At 42.7% G+C, this 15,012-nt stretch overlaps 1 long non-coding RNA gene across 2 annotated transcripts in view; it reads right to left on the bottom strand.

The window, feature by feature from the left end:
• The window catches only part of LOC122461911, a 100,277-nt gene that overhangs the window by 57,740 nt on the left and 27,525 nt on the right, over nucleotides 1-15,012 (bottom strand). For both annotated transcript variants that reach the window (XR_006284160.1, XR_006284161.1), the window contains exon 2: nucleotides 4-127. This is a non-coding gene — a long non-coding RNA (uncharacterized LOC122461911). The remainder of the gene's footprint in view (nucleotides 1-3; nucleotides 128-15,012) is intronic.

Raw genomic sequence — 15,012 nt, 5'->3', positions numbered from 1 at the left:
TACCAGTCTGACTTAAGGATTGTCTTCATTCCCCTTTTTGGATTAATCTTGGCATATTTTATATGCATTAACCACATTTCATTTGGTAATCTATGTGTATCGGACAACATCCTTGGGCCCAATTTACCTGTAAGAATTAAAGATTGAAATATGAATGTAACCCCACTGGATATGTAGCACTTCCCAGAAAATTGGTGTTTCAGATACATCAAAGATACTTGCTCAGTTCTTTCATAGCCTGCAGCACGTGCCATAGTTGAAAATCAGTAATCCATGACCTGACTGCTGTCAGCACTGGGTAGCACATTTAAATACTGGACCTAACACAACATTTAGAGTACAAACAGATCTTGTTGGCTAAATTTAAAAGGTACTAATTTCACCTAAGATCATTTTGGTAGGAAAGAGATCCACCATTGCTAAAGAGATCTATTATAGGTTGGTAAGTGAAATTTGCAAGACGTTCAGACAAATCTGGCAATGCATTTAACAGTTATATATGAAAGTTACATAGCAAACACTGCAGAAAATAGATTTATCCTGAAAAGCAACCAAATGAGTCATAAAAGTACAGTATTTAAAGGGCAACATTGGTGTCCAGTTCGGTGCATGTAACTGATTGCACCTGCAGAAGTGGGTACATAAACATTTTACACCTCAGCAAGCCATTTGCACACAAACTGGAGAGTTGTGTGCCCAAACTCCCAGCTTGCCTGTGCAAATGACCACAAAGTGTGTGCCCACCATCAGAGCCTGGGTTGAAATTTGGTCTCAATGTCTCTGTGATGGTACATGGGAGACAGGGTCAATGACTGTTCTGACAGCTATCTAACAAGGAGTTGCAGGTGTGGCACTAGGGACATGCTTCGCAGCATATAGAATATATTTCACTATTTGCATATAAATATTTATTGTTCAGCCATATCAATACAGTATGATAGTCAGCCCCACAGACAGCATTTATATTAGACTATTCAGCTAGTGATAGTGCATAACATGGAATTCAAGTACAAAAATATGTATTAGCCCCTGATGCAGGACGTTCATAACAGCAGCATTCAAACTTGTCATCCGAGCATTTCCAGCAGCAAAGCTGTAGTTAACGCAGGGAAGGGCAGGGCTGGTTTTGAAAGCAGCAGCTACACAACATGGTGCTTGGGGTGACAGAAAAATGACAGAAGTGGTGATAATGCCTAAAACCAAATGCTAAAGGCATTATTTCCCATTGGAGGGAACTTTACGATCAAGGCACAACCCACAGATACAAAGATGGGGAAACAAACAAGCCCAACTTGTTTTATAACAAGTTTCTGGGCGTTTTCTCAAATAAAACCCTGCAAAAGGCTTCACTTCTCACGTTTAAATGGCTCTCTTGTCTGGCACAGAAAGTTATCGCTACAGTTGTATAGGAGCTGCCTAGGTGGGCAGATGAGCAGCCAAGGAAGTCCAGGGAGCCTGGGCAAACTGCCCAAAGCCTGGCAGGAAACCAAACAGGCAGATTGGCCTGTCAGCTAGCCAGCCTGCCTTCCATTGAATATTTTGACAGAACAGAGATCCCCGTGGAACGTGTTGATCCCATTGAATTAGAAGGTTCTGATGGAAAGCTGGTCCATAAGAAACATTTTTGACCAGCTGTAATCATATTGTTTAGATACCCCCGAAAACACATGAAAAACAAAAATATGCCTGCAGAGTGACTCAACTACTGCATTTGCCTTCTAACCAAGGACCCTCTTTGGGGAAAAGACCCACTCAATTACTTCGCTCACCAGGCTTTTCCAGTGAGCAGTCACCACTGCCGGTAACGCAGACACCGATAAGGCGGATGTGATTTGCCAGCATGTGTTTGCTAGAGAAAGGATGCAAATGTTTTAGCCTATTTTCTTCCTTCTGAAGTAGCACAGGAGAGACTGAGAGTCATAAGAACATATGAAGGTTAAAAGATTCAGGAGTAAATCACATTTGTAGAAGGTTTTCTGCAGAATGGTAAGCGGCTATACGGGCTTTTTTCAAACGCCTCCGACGGCCAGCCCTACCTAGCTTCCTGTGCCTTGCGTTCAATGCGACAGCTGAACACGGGGCAGAATTGTTGCCTATTGTGCCATTAGGGATAGGGGCTAGATACGCCATAGCCCCTGGTAAGTCTGCTTTATGCCACTCCTCTAGCACAGAGCAGGCAGACCTGGCTTAAGGAGTCTGCTGAGGGTTCCTGTGATGCAGGGGAATAATCCTCTCGTGCAGCGTTTCTCACGCTGGGGTCTGCGAGGGTACTCCAGGGGGTCTGCAGGCCCCGCGATCAACTCCTCCCCCTCCCTCAAGCGCTGGGAGGGAGAGGAGAAGGGGCGGGGGCACTTGGGGAGGGGTGGGAAAGAGGAGAGGTAGCGGTGGAGCAGGGGCAGGAAGAGGTGGGGTGGGGCCTGGGGCTGAGCAGGGGGCTTGGGAGTCAGTGGCAAAATTTTAAATCAAAATGGGGGTCCTCTGGTTACTAAAGTTTGAGAACCGCTGCTCTAGTGTTCCAGTGCACACCTAGACAGCCCTACGTTTCCTCTGCAGCCCTGGCCGAGGTAGCATTTCAGGTGCATGACCAGAGCACTTCAGAGTCCCTGGCTGCACAATAACCCCTGGTGCCACTGGGCCCTGGAGATTGACCAGCTTGGTGCAACTTGGAGCATAGGACCAAGGGCACAGGGGTAACTTCAAGCTCTTTTTTTGGCTCCATCCTTTTCTGATCCCAAGCTGAGCAGAGCTGAGGCGCTATCCCCTTTAAATACTGGTTTGCAAATCAATGCCAAGACAATCCCTTCTGTTCCATGCACAAATTCTCTATGAAGAGAAGGAGACTAAGCACAGACAGGAGCAGCCCTAGGCATTTTTCTGGCCAGGGCAGACACTGCCCCTCCTGCCAAAACAGCCGAGACAAGAAGGTCAATCAGAAGACTGAAGCAAAAACCAGTTGAGTGGAACAGCACCCCCTAGAAGTTGGCACCCTGGGGCAACTGCCCTGCTTACCTGCCCCTAGAACGTGCTCTAAGAATAGGGCAAAGAATAATACCTCAGACATTCTCAACCCTCTGTTTATGGTAGGGCTACATGATGTTATTCTGTATCAACTTGTAAATAATTATTTTAAACCTTAAATATTTATAGACCGCATTCCCAGGACTAATTCCAGGAGTTAAGAACGAGGCTTCTGTCCCTTTTTCTTAACTCAGAAGTTTCTGAAAGGTGAATAGAAAGAATCCCTTCATGCCAGGATCCTCCTGGAATGGGGAGGTTCAAAGGATGCTGCTCACTATAGCTTTCGCTCTCTACATCTGTTTAGAGCAAGTCACCGTGTGCGGCCCCTGCACCTGCACATTGAGCAAACTGATAACTGGACCCACCTTCTGGCCTTTTTAATGGTTTATTTATACTGCTTTTTGAAAATGGCCACATCAAGCCAACTCATTAGCTTGATTTTTATCTTCACTGAAGCACTTCCTTCCACCCATAAATAAGCTGCTATACAGAGGTTTGACCTTTGGACACAGATCAGGATATTATTTCACCAGCAACGATCCTTAGCTGGTAGTTCCCCACTTGGAAAAAAAAGAACCAGTTTTGAGCCCCTAAACTCAAGCAAAACGCCCATCCCTGCCAATGAGAGTGTTGCCTTGTAAGTGTCTCAACATTTTCTCATCTTGGTTTTAACAATGTCCAGGAAATAGCACAAGTTAGAGACCATCCCAAAGCAAAACCCAATCTCGGGCCCTTGGCACCGAGGTACTATGAAGATGGTGCCCTGGAAATACCTAAGAACACCCTCAGACATTCTGAAAGTTTGGATTCGGATCCCGATTAAAAATTGGCGGCTTGGGCCCTTTCTGAAGGGTGTGTCTGCAAATAATCTTGTGCGCGCCAGTGGGTAAATTCTCTCTCCAGGCCACTTCCAGGAAGCTGGCAGTCACAAAAGGATCCCCCTGAGGGCACTGGTGAACTTCCAGCTCCTCTTCATAAAGGCTGCTTCCTCCAGCATTAACAGTGAACAGCTTGGAACCTCTCACTAGACAAGCAATCTTAACATTGGGTGGAGGAAAACCCGTTACTTTTATTGTGTAGAACAGCAGCAGCAACTGGCGGCTGATGCCAGGAGGCAGCCATTGTACTTCCAAAGCAAAGAGAAGAGGAGATCTGTGCTGGTGAAAGGCAGGAATGGAGAAATCCCAAGGGTTACCTGACAGCAGTGAAACGGTGCACAATCAATTGCGTATGGTCAACGTCCATTGATTAATGGTTAAACGTGCAAGTAGTCCAGGGATGTCAGACCTTTCTGCTAAGCCAGCTATCCACTGGCTCTAACTTCACCTAACAGTGCTAACCCCAGTGGGTTGCAGCTAGCCTGGGCACTTCTTCCTGGTCCATCTGAAAGCAATGCACAACCTTTAACTTGTCTGCATTTGCTAACCGGTACTCCAAGAGATCTTGGTGCATTTACCCTCTGCACTACCAGCATGGAGCGCCAAGGAATGTTTGCAGCTTTCATACATCTCTAAACATGGAAAAAATACTTCTCGTTATAACACCTTGATAAGTTCACAGTGGGGGTGTTATAATGAGGTTGCCTATAATGGCATATGACCCATCTGCCACTGCTATTAGCAAACATCTCCAACTGCCGGAGATGGAACACTAGATGGGGAGCGTTCCAAGTTACTACAGAGAATTCTTTCCCACATGTCTGGCTGGTGGGTCTTGCCCACAGGTGCAGGGTCTTACTGGTCACCATATTTGGGGTGGGTCAGACTGGCAGAGACGCGCAGGTTTTTCACCTTCCCCTGCAGCATGGGGCATGAGTCACTTGCCAGTATGAACTAAAGTAAATGGTGTTTCACAGCAGCATTTTTCACCCCTTTTTTCACCATGTCTGAGTACCATGGTGCCATAGATGTTGCTTTTGGTGTTTGGAGCCACATGCATGCCAGGAAATTTTGGTGTGGTTTGTCTGTCTCTTGCAAGCACGTAACATCCATCCTACATGTAAGATGGAACATCACCCTTCTCTGCAGAGAGCCCCTCACCATTGAACCTGACAATTTCAAGTGCTATTTTAGGCTGAAAGGGGCAGTTTATGTTGACATTTACGACTGTCTTCTATTGCATTCTCAGTGTGTACGGTCATCTTTGGTCTCTCCCATGGTTAATTGCGATGGGAGATTAACGGGTGTGACAACAGGAACTGACCCCTGGATATCAGTCTTGCCTCATGGTCACAGAGCAAGTTAGTGACAGAGCCAGCCAGGTCAGCTACCTAGCCCCAGGGGTGTTGTACAAATTAACTAACTGATGTTGTGCAATCAATTGTTTATAAACATCAAGACAAAGGTTGCTATACAATTATTATTGCACATCCAATTTATTAGATTTGTCCTTAATCTAGAATGACTAATGTATTTAATTGTGCCTACTTTCACTATGATTTAATCACAGCGGCATCTGATCTACACTGGGCTAGGCTGCAAACCCTTAGGGCTGTTGGTGAGCACTTGAACAGTCCTCCGACGGATCAGTAAATGTTCAGACTGAGTTCAGGCTGAATAACTGATCTATTTGGAGGACAGAGCTAAGGGTAAAATGCAAGAATGAAAGGCTGCATGTGCAGTGCTGCACCAACATCATATCCATGAGCCCTGCACCGATGCCATCCTGAAGCACAAATTCCTTGGCACCTTCTCTCATCCCAGAGCCAAGACACAGGCCCTGGTTAACATAAGAACATAAAAATGGCGGCCATAAAAGGTCAGCACCCAGGTCCATTTAGCCCAGTATCCTGTCTTTCCACAATGGCTGGCACTAGATGCTTCACAGGGAATGAACAGAACAGGGCAATCAAGTCGTCCAGGTCTAGCTTCTGGCAGCCAGAGGTTTAGGGACACCTAGAGCATGGTGCTGCTTGCTAACCATCTTGGCTAATAGCCACTGATGGACCTATCCTCCATGGATTTATCTAATTCTTTTTAAAACCCAGTTGTAATTTTAGCCTTCACAACATCCTCAGCAACAAGTTCCATAGGTGGATTGTGCATCGTGTAAAGTACTTCCTTAAGTTTGTTTTAAACCTGCTGTCTATTACATTTCATTGGGTGACCCCTGATTATTATGGGGTAAGGGATAAATAACACTTCCCTCTTCACTTCCTCCACACCATGCATGATTTAGAGACCATCATTCCCTGCCCCCACCACCTTTTCCAAGATAAACAGTGCCAGTCTCCTCCTGTGGAAGCTGTTCCATCCCCTTCCTCATTTTTTGTTGCCTTCCTCTGTACTTTTTCTAGTTCTCATGTCTTTTTTGAAATGGGACAACCAGAACCACATACAGTGTTCAAGGTATTGGTGTACCATTGATTTATATAGTGGGATTATGTTATTTTCAGTTTTATTATCTAGCCCTTTCCTAATGGTTTTTAACACTGTTAGCTTTTTTGATGGACTATGCACATTGAGAAGGTGTTTTCAGAGAACTATCCACAAAGATGCTACAATCGCTTCCTTGAGTAGTATCAGCTAATTTAGACCCCATCACTTTGCAAAACATAATCCCAACTATATATACGTGCATTACTATGTACTTAACATTGAATATCTGTCACTTTGTTGCCCAGTCTCTCCATTTTGAGACACCCCTTGGGAACTCTACCCGGTCAGCTTTGGACTTAACTATCTGAGTAATTAAGTTTTGTCTGTACATTTTGCCACATCACTCTTCACTCTTTTCCAGATCATTTAGGAGTATGTCGAACAGTACGAGTCCCAGTACAGGTTCTGGTCTAGTGTAAATCAGCAGTAATTCCAAAGTCATTGGACTCACATCCATATAAAAACCTGTGAAATTTGATTGGATCCAGGTCCAAGGCCTGAAAAATTGAATCCAGCCTCGACAGTTTGGTTCCAAAAAAATGTCAAGACAGATGAGAGTTAGTTATTCTGACTGCTGGGGAACTGCTGACCCTGCTGAAGCATTAACCTGCTAGGCCATGGAGAGCAGCCAGGCTGAGCCTTCCTCTCTGCACAGGTAACTTCGTGTATCTTCTGTTGGTAGCCTACAGATTGAACACAAGCTACCTGGTATATGCTGGAAGTGCTAGGTAGAGGTGAATGGAATGCCGGCTTAGCTCATATGCAGAGCACTTCTCATTTAACGTCACTGAAAAGAAGGTTCCGCAGATTAATATCTATTAATTAATATCTAATTATTCTTCAGATTACTCTTAATATATTCATCTTAGGTTTCCATAAATGCAGTAGCGCCAGGTTTTCCAGCATGAGAACTTTGCCATGTAACAAACGTTTCATTTCAACAGCATGCTAAGTAAGTGCAAAGGGTCACAGGAGCTTAAAAGAGGACATCATTCACTTTACCATTAATCCTGTGTTGAATATTATCCAGGAGAGAGTAATTTTTAAATGAGGCCCTGGTTTGTCTTGTTTAAACTTGCACATACCTGAGCTGCTTTTAGGCCTGAACCCACAGAAAAGAAAATACAACTTGGCTTGAGTGCAAAAGAGAGAAGTGCTAAGAGTACTAAATCCACCTTCTTTTATCTTTGCGTTTGCTCAGTAGTACAGAGTAAATATAAGAAAATGGAGATTGTTACATTAAGGCACACCTAATAATAGTACAACATTCTTAGTGCCAATTAACTCAACCATTTCAACATTGCAAATCATTCCTAGTGCACTTCAGATAATACAACTGATGGCAGCAGTAAAAAAAAGTACAATGCAATCAACAGTTATAAGTTCGATCAATTTCAACAAGTGGTACTAGCAGAGAGAGTTTATAATAGCAACACACAGCACCTTTGTTCTGAGGATCTTCAGCGGGGTTTACCAATAATTAAACAAGCCTCAACATCCAAGTGAGGGTATTAAATATTGTGGCCACAAATGTGGGTTCTTAAGGTTAAGCTCGCCTGTCCATATTTAGGCACCTAAAATATAAATTTTGGAGTCTAACTTTAGGTTCTCAGATTTTAAACTTTTGGTCTGTTTTACAAAGAGAAGAACAAGACACCGGGGAAAGAAATACTTGGCCTAAGTTTGCACAACGAATTAGTGGAAGAGGCAGAAGTCCTGAGCCCATTTCCTCTCCACCATGTGCGTTTCAAGACATCTGCATTAACCTAGAACTTACTCATGCAAGCAGTCCCATTCACTTCAATGGCTACTCACACAAGTGACAACTACTCATGTGAGCCAAGGATTGGAATCCGGCCCATAGAAAGGATAAATTCATGAACACTTGCAGTTTGCAGAGGAGTACAGATTTTTCTACTGTACTGGGAGCGGTTCGTTTGGCAGGTGGAGAGGCTTGGGCTAGTATAAGTCTCTAACCTATTTATGAGCAAACATTTAGGGCTGTTATACAGTAGTGTCCAGGTGATGTTTACAGAAAAGTATTGCATATTAAAAGAAAGTGATCAGAAAAGGTGGTGAGGTTCTTTGGTTTTGTTTTCCACAGCCTTCCAGAGGACTGCTAGAAGCACTACAGGGTCTCAGTGAGGTTCTAAAGTTCCTGATGACCTTTTAAAAGTTGGAATGTGGTTTTCTGACTACATAGGCAGATAATTAAAAAAAATCTTAGGCCTATCCTAAGAAATGGAGCCTAGAAAACAGTGTTTGATTAGGGAATTTCTCGGGCAGTTTACAGTGTCTGAGCCCCACATTTCTGCAGTGCGATGCAGGAATAGGTTACAATTATTTTTAAACCTTTATCTTAGGGCAGCTGCTAGAAACCTCAACCACATTGTTCTAGGCACTGCACAAACACAAAATGACTATACCCTCCCCACAGAACTTGTCTCAGAGACAAGAATCAAGAGGTGAATGAGAAACAGTTGAGTCAGGGAGGTAAGAACAGATGAGGTAAAAACAGGGCACTTTAGGACACAGTATGCGTAGCTCTTAACCACTGAGTAGCAGTGATCAAATACTGGGCCCAATTCTGAAAACTCTTACTAACGTTAAATTCAGTGGGGTAACCCCTGGCGGTAAGCAGTAGGCAGAGCAGTAAGCGCCTGCAGGATCATGTCCAGTGCAAGCAAGGCCTGATCCAAAGCCCACTGAAGTCATCAACTTCAGTACACTTTGGATCAGGAGCCTTCGAGTTCTGACATTTCACTAGTATGAGTGTTTAACATGCTCACAGCACTTAATCGCTCATTAATACTAAACAGCCTTCCTCCCACAGGGCTTGTGAAGATTATCCCCTTTGCATAAATGGGGGAAATGAACCAGAAGGGTCAAGTGACTTGCCCAACACCACACAGCTCCACTCAGCTCTCCAAACCATGTTGCCTCTTAGAGGAAGTGCAACCACTGCCCAGTCTGCCATCTTCCTGACGTGGCGTAGTTCTTACTGAACTCAAGAAGGTTATTGGAGGTGAGGATACTCAGGGGTAAGCACTAAACCTTGCCTTAGCAAACTGCCTGCATGCAGGCTACGATTTACTGGAATGTATTTGTTATATGGAATTCTTCACCTGTAAACAATTCTTGCTCCATAGATTCGGTGTGAGCAGTTTGTGGTGAGTATTCCAGGCCATGTTGGTCAGCTTTGCCAGGATGCACAAGTCACAGACTATTGTTTCCACTCATTGATTGGATAAGAGTTCGCTCAAAGAATCTGGTAGCCAGGGTGAATACTGACAAGTTCAAAATGTGCTTTTTCTACACAGGCTAAACATTCCCGACAGTGGGCTCGTGTGCTAGAAAGTTTGAAGAATGTGAATATAGCAAATGGTGCAGGCTCAGCTGAAGTGAAGTGAATTCAATTTTTTATTCTAGTAAATATTTGCTGAAAAATGTTTTGGAGATATTTGCCCAGTAAGGATGGAGTAAGAACTTCAGGATTAGACCTTTAGACAATTTCACTTCCTCAGAGCGCACACACCCATTCAGACATGCAAACTTAGCACCACAAATGCAGAGACTTCACTGATCTCTGAAGTTCGCAACATTCCAATAGATTAATTTTTACATCCCAAGATATAACCTTGTGGCACGTTTCCCAGACTGAGAAAAAAAATGATAGAAAAGGCATGGTAACCCCACAGTTGATAAGCAAACAGACCCCAGAGACTGAATAGATTACAACATGGGACAAAATTGAAAAAGTGAACTTTTAATTTTCATGGTCTAAAGTTAAGTCATCAAGTTTAATTATTTCAGAGATGGAAGGTATGCTCTTCATTTCTATATATATGCACAGAGGCCTGTCCGGGGGTGGGGGAGACTCAGAGCTCCAAAATCAATAGGCAATTCTGTTTTCAGGGAAAGAAAAGCCCTAGACACCTCTAAAACGGTTTGAAAATTCTTTACGGCAGGGATGGGAGGCTTTGTAGAAATTATGACCTATATAAGCGTAAATTTCAGCTCTGACCCTAAATGCAAAAACTTTCAAGATGACGGATAAATTTACAAGTAAAATAGGACTTCAGTCCAAGCAACCCATTGAGAGAGTTCTTTATTCAATAAGCTCATTAATATTAATAGAGCAATGCACAAAAGAGTAAACGTGATATTAGCTATATATTTGTTGGATCATTTTATGTGTTTGATTGAAGATCATTTGGCTTGTGGTCTTACTTTTAAACCTCAATACAACATGACATCCTCATTAGCTGTCCAAGGGACTGATACTGTTCCCATTGTAGAAAGTGGCAAAATCACCAATGACTTCAATGGGAGTAGGATCAAGGCCTAATGTAGGGGCCAGAAGCTTAGCTGGCAAGTGTAAATCAGTGTAGGGCCATTGAAGTCAAATGAAGCCAAGATTATAATTTGATTGATTAAATGCTGGAAGGTACTGGACAGATAGGAATGAAATTTTTTTCCATTGAATTGTTTTGGGATTAGTGTGTGAGAAAATTTCCATTTTTATCAAAACATTGGAATTTCCACTGAAAAATAAATTCAAAAAGCTAAACTTTTTTGGGGGGGGGGAGGGAGGGTTGGAGTTTTCCTTTTTTTTCAGTGGAAACAATTTCAAAGAAAAGGAACAATCACTACTGTTTTCCATTTTTGTTGAAAATTTTCCAAGGGAAAAAAATGTCATTTCCCAGCTCTCCAGAGCACTGAATCAGGTGAGGCTGAGTGTTGGCTTAAGTTTAAAATGATTTTTTAAAAAGTTTGATAGCTTAGACTTTTCAAAAACTTGAATACAATTTATAAAAGCAATTCAATCCATGTTATGGATTAAACCCCCCAATCTGATGATGTAAAAAAGAAACCATTGTTCAGATAGAAAGATAAACTTCTGAACAGTTACATATTTTTACACTGGTACTCACATAACTAAACCAGGAGATTTGTGCCAAATAGTTGCTTTTGTTAATGCACAGCATATTCTCTCTACAGCACAGTCTACGTGCGCCAGTTTCACCCTGAAGCTAATGTTTACAGCCTCGTTATAAATCCTTGGAAATGCAAGTTTATAATTCTAAGGGTTGCAGACCTGTTCTTGGAGCAATGCACATGTTGTCCATGTGGTGATCTATGGCCTGATGACCTACAGACAATACAAACGGGTTTATCTGGAATACCACTTAAGGGACTTTTTGCTAATCAAACATTTGAATAAGTGTCAAGAAGTTTACAATAAAGTCATAAAGTCAATCTGGGTCATTTAAAAAGCCACTTTCCTGGTGCAAAAACAGTCTTGCTAATGTTCATCGTCAGTAAGAACCTACCAATTGCTGTTCAGTTTAAACATGTAAGTTATGCCAATATAACGGTCATTCTTTCCAACAGCATGTTATCTGCATCCCTCAGCAAGATGATTAGAACTGCCACAATCTCACAGATAACAGGTGAACCCACATGGTGCTGAATGACTATTACTAAGGCGGCGAGTCTATCACCGGAGGTCACGGATTCCATGACTTCCAGAGCAGCCCATGTGGCCAGCGCGGGACTGTCTGCAGTGCCCCCGGGCCACCCCCCGCCCCAGAGCATCCAAGATTTAGTCAGGGGTATATAGTACAAGTCATGGACAGGTCACGGGCCATGAATTTTTGTTTACTTCCCATGACCTGTCCATGACTTACTAAAAATACCAGTGACTAAAACGTAGCCTTAACAATTACTTAATATTTATATTAGAATCACCCCTCGGAATTCCAATTGGGATTGGGGTTTTGTTGTCCTGAGGACTGCATAGACACATGAAGGAAGATATTGTCCCTCTCCCAAATAGCTTGCAATCTAAGACATCGATTACATCTTCATTGTACAGAAGAGACAGGGCTGGAAGTGTTTAGAATAAAAGATATGTTTGCTTATATTGATAGCATCAGCCAACTGGGTTTATGGAGGACAGTTTTTTCCAGGCATTATAAACGTATAGCTGCCCACGCAGGTGCGGATGTATTCACCCAGGGTTGAGGGTTTTGTTACTAGTACTTTAGAGCGTGTATCTTTGCTTAAGTATCCCTTTACTTGTATACAGAACACATTTGGCTCCGGTATAAACTGGCCCAATTGCCCATGACTTCATTGAAAATTGGACTTGTTAACTCCAGGGATGATTTTGACCTGTGCATTATAAGTAACATATACCCTATGCTTATGTTATGTATGTCTCTTGTACAGTTCATAAGTCTTTATACTGTAAATATGCCAAAATGCCATATTTCTGCATTTTGTGAGTAGAATTTTTTAAGTTTACAATTGAAAATAGGTCTTAATGAAATTCCACACTGGGTCAGATACATACAGGACAAACTACACAGTTAATTCAGGGTCACATCACCTAATTTATATGCAATTTATAACCCAAGGAAACAGCCACGTGAATACGCCTAAAGATTTAGTGGATGCCACATGGGGGAAAGTTAGCAGCCATCATGTTAGTATAGTAGAAAAAATATAGCCAGAGCTTTTCATCTAAAAAAATATACTTTAGGGTAATTTGTTACTTCATATACGTGATAGTAACTGCATAAATTAACTGAAGCACCTCTGTGGGTATCGTTTTACTGAACGATGAGTTACTAGAACAAGTCTTGTACATACATGACCTGACAGACAAAGACAGCTTTTCTGATTGCAATCTTTCCTTTGTTAATCAGAACCAGCCCTATTTAGCTAAAACACAAAATTAAAAGCATGTCCCATGGCTGCTGAGTTGAAAAAAGTGAAACCAATGAGTAGGTTTAAAGTTATGTCTTCTTTCCTATCAGATTCGATCTGGTTAGTCATGAAACAGTAATACCAGAAAGATTCTAGACGGACAAATGTCGCTTCAATTAGTCAGATCCAGTTAGCAAGAAAACAGAAATGTTGATCTTTTGGTTTGTTTTTTGCATCTTCAGTTGTGTTGGTCAGATGTGATAGGCGTTCCCTTGGCTTAGATGCCCGAGAGATATATTCAGCCACAGCTTGCCGTGCTAGATTTCCAGACGCTCCTTTTCTGTGTTCAACACCATATTAATAGCAATCACCTCTTCAACACTGCAGCAGGGCTACAATTCTGAACAAACTGTTTAGTGATGGAGCTAGATTGACTACAACTGCAGTTCCCTGGCTCTGAAAATCATGCCTAATCTGGGAACTGAAGATGGAGAAAAACACCTATTCAAGTCCTGGAAGGTGGGCGGGCACAAGCCCATCCACAGCAGAAGGCCACTTCCCCGGCAAAAGGGAAGGAGCTACTGAACTCAGGGCTCAAACAATTTTGGGGGACAACAAATGAAAACCTAATGGAGAAAAACAAATGAGCAGGGGAAAAAAATCCTGTTTTACCCTCTTTTGGAAATGATGGGATTCCCTGAGATTCTGTTTGCCACAAAACCTAAGGGAGGGAAAAGGAAACAGATTGACAGTGGTGAACAGCTCAATGGGCCCCATGCTGACTGAGGCAGGTATGCAGCTTGCAAACCCGCAGGAAGCATGACAAGCCCACCAGATAGCCACAATTTTCTCCAGCTGAGGTCTTACCTCTATTGGAGGTGGCATGGGCAAAGACTGAGTGCCACATTCAGAGATGAGTAAATGGGTGTAAATTATCTATCATGCTACATCGCTCTTCTCACCCATCTTAGACTTCCTTACATTGAGTTGGCCAAATTCAGAGGTAACATCCAACGGGTCATTTAGAAGGGAGTCTAAATTAGTGTCATAATACGGAGGGGACCAGATGAAGGTGCAAGTTACACCAACTTCTGAATTTGGATCAGGTGCTGCATCAGAGCTTCTTCAAGGCAACATTGACTCCATTGTCTCAGAGAATAAATGCCCAAGACACTGAACCTCAAAAAAGGCTCAGAGATGAAGTTCAGATGCGGGTACACAAACATTCCCATGTAGATGGAAAATTCACCTCAGCTACCCAGACCTCATGAGTAAAATTGGACTGGAAATACTGTATCACCACAGACTTCTTTGGGAGATTCACACTTCTTCCTGCTTCTAGTAAGGCTTGGAGTTTCACCAAGGGCAGCCGTTCTGTGGGAATTTTAGAACTTCTGCTTTTGGTCCAAGGCAGAACCAGACTTGGTGGTTTAGGTCCATTTCCAGCTTGAGGGACAAACTCAGGGCAGCTCTCATGTTAAACACCACCTCCAATAATTATAATCAATGCACCTGCACAGCTCCTGCCACCTTCTATTTTAAATATTTAACTAGTTAATCCTAATTAAGAATCATTATCCCTGTTTCACATTCAGAGAGAGGAAGTGCCTGGGCCAAAGCCAGTAGTAGAGTCAATAGAAGAATACAGGCAAGGTTCGAAACCAGAAATTTCTGGCTCCCACTCTGTTCAATTAAGATGCAGTACGTCACCTCCCAGTTTGTTTTCTCCAGGTTTCCTATCAGTAAACATTTTTTCCAGACTTTCAGTAAAATTTGTGTTATGTGCATTTATCTGGCTGCTAAAACTAGAAACTCCAAGAGGAGGGAGTTTATTAAATGAGAAACAAGCTCTGTAAAATAAAGTATCCATGCTGCAGGAGTAATACCATGTGATCATCCATAT

The sequence above is a fragment of the Chelonia mydas genome, chromosome 10 (genome assembly GCF_015237465.2).
Source record: "Chelonia mydas isolate rCheMyd1 chromosome 10, rCheMyd1.pri.v2, whole genome shotgun sequence".
Classification (NCBI taxonomy): Eukaryota; Metazoa; Chordata; order Testudines; family Cheloniidae; genus Chelonia; species Chelonia mydas.
Note: the sequence above shows the minus strand (reverse complement) of the source record. Positions and strands in the feature narration are given on the sequence as shown.